A 2,533-nucleotide genomic window follows, 5' to 3' on the forward strand; every position below is an offset into this window, starting at 1 on the left:
TGTTTATCTTCTCAAAGAACCAGCTTTTCGTTTTATTGATCTTTGGTATTGTTTCCTTCATTTCTTTTTCATTTATTTCTGATCTGATTTTTATGATTTCTTTCCTTCTGTTAACTTTGGGGTTTTTTGTTCTTCTTTCTCTAATGGCTTTAGGTACAAGGTTAGGTTGTTTATTCGAGATGTCTCCTGTTTCTTAAGGTGGGCTTGTATTGCTATAACCTTCCCTCTTAGAACTGCTTTTGCTGCATTCCATAGGTTTTGGGTCGTCGTGTCTCCATTGTCATTTGTTTCTAGGTATTTTTTGATTTCCTCTTTGATTTCTTAATGATCACTTCGTTATTAAGTAGTGTATTGTTTAGCCTCCATGTGTTTGTATTTTTTACAGATCTTTTCCTGTAATTGATATCTAGTCTCATGGCGTTGTGGTTGGAAAAGATACTTTATACAATTTCAATTTTCTTAAATTTACCAAGGCTTGATTTGTGACCCAAGATATGATCTATCCTGGAGAATGTTCCATGAGCACTTGAGAAAAATGTGTATTCTGTTGTTTTTGGATGGAATGTCCTATAAATATCAATTAAGTCCATCTTGTTTAATGTATCATTTAAAGTTTGTGTTTCCTTATTTATTTTCATTTTAGGTGACCTGTCCATTGGTGGATGTCCATTGGTGCAAGTGGGGTGTTAAAATCCCTTACTATGAATATGTTACTGTCGATTTCCCCTTTTATGGCTGTTAGTATTTGCCTTATGTATTGAGGTGCTCCTATGTTGGGTGCATAAATGTTTACAATTGTTGTATCTTCTTGGATCGATCCCTTGATCATTGTGTAATGTCCTTTGTCTCTTCTAATAGTCTTTATTTTAAAGTCTATTTTGTCTGATATGAGAATTGCTACTGCAGCTTTCTTTTGATTTCCATTTGCATGGAATATCTTTTTCCATCCCCTTACTTTCAGTCTGTATGTGTCTCTAGGTCTGAAGTGGGTCTCTTGTAGATAGCATATATATGGGTCTTGTTTTTGTATCCATTCAGCCAATCTGTGAGCCAATCTGTGTCTTTTGGTGGGAGCATTTTAGTCCATTTACATTTAAGGTAATTATCAATATCTATGTTCCTATTACCATTTTCTAAATTGTTTTGGGTTCATTATTGCAGGTCTTTTCCTTCTCTTGTGTTTCTTGCCTAGAGAAGTTCCTTTAGCGTTTCTTGTAAAGCTGGTTTGGTGGTACTGAACTCTCTCAGCTTTTGCTTGTCTGTAAAGGTTTTAATTTCTCCATCAAATCTGAATGAGATCCTTGCTGGGTACAGTAATCTTGGTTGCAGGTTTTTCTCCTTCATCACTTTAAATATGTCTTGCCACTCCCTTCTGGCTTGCAGAGTTTCTGCTGAGAGATCAGCTGTTAACCTTATGGCGATTCCCTTGTGTGTTATTTGTTGTTTTTCCCTTGCTGCTTTTAATATCCTTTCTTTGTATTTAATTTTTGACAGTTTGATTAGTATGTGTCTTGGCATATTTCTCCTTGGATTTATCCTGTATGGGACTCTCTGTGCTTCCTGGACTTGATTAACTATTTCCTTTCCCATATTAGGGAAGTTTTCAACTCTAATCTCTTCAAATATTTTCTCAGTCCCTTTCTTTTTCTCTTCTTCTTCTGGAACCCCTATAATTCGAATGTTGGTGCGTGTAATGTTGTCCCAGAGGTCTCTGAGACTGTCCTCAGTTCTTTTCATTCTTTTTTCTTTATTCTGCTCTGCAGTAGTTATTTCCACTATTTTATCTTCCAGGTCACTTATCCGTTCTTCTGCCTCAGTTATTCTGCTATTGATCCCATCCAGGGTATTTTTCATTTCATTTATTGTGTTGTTCATCGTTTGTTTCATTGTTTGTTTCATCTTTAGTTCTTCTAGGTCCTTGTTATATGTTTCTTGCATTTTGTCTATTCTATTTCCACGATTTTGGATCTTTACTATCATCATTCTGAATTCTTTTTCAGGTAGACTGCCTATTTCCTCTTCATTTGTTAGGTCTGGTGGGTTTTTATCTTGCTCCTTCATCTGCTGTGTGTTTTTCTGTCTTCTTATTTTGCTTATCTTACCTGTATTTGGGGTCTCCTTTTTGCAGGCTGCAGGTTCGTAGTTCCCGTTTTTGTTGTCTGTCCCCAGTGGCTAAAGTTGGTTCAGTGGGTTGAGTAGGCTTCCTGGTGGAGGGGACTAGTGCCTGTGTTCTGGTGGATGAGGCTGGATCTTGGTGGGCCGGTCCACGTCTGGTGGTGTGTTTTGGGGTGTCTGTGGACTTATTATGAGTTTAGGCAGCTTCTCTGCTAATGGGTGGGGTTGTGTTCCTGTTTTGCTAGTTGTTTGACATAGGGTGTCCAGTAGTGTAACTTGCTTGTCATTGAGTGCAGCTGGGTGCTGGTGTTGAGTTGGAGATCTCTGGGAGAGTTTTGCCGTTTGATATTTTATGGAGCTGGGAGGTCTCTTGTTGACCAGTGTCCTGAAGTTGGCTCTCCCACCTCAGACATACAGC

This window comes from Phocoena phocoena, chromosome 12, assembly GCF_963924675.1.
Source record: "Phocoena phocoena chromosome 12, mPhoPho1.1, whole genome shotgun sequence".
Taxonomy (NCBI): Eukaryota; Metazoa; Chordata; class Mammalia; order Artiodactyla; family Phocoenidae; genus Phocoena; species Phocoena phocoena.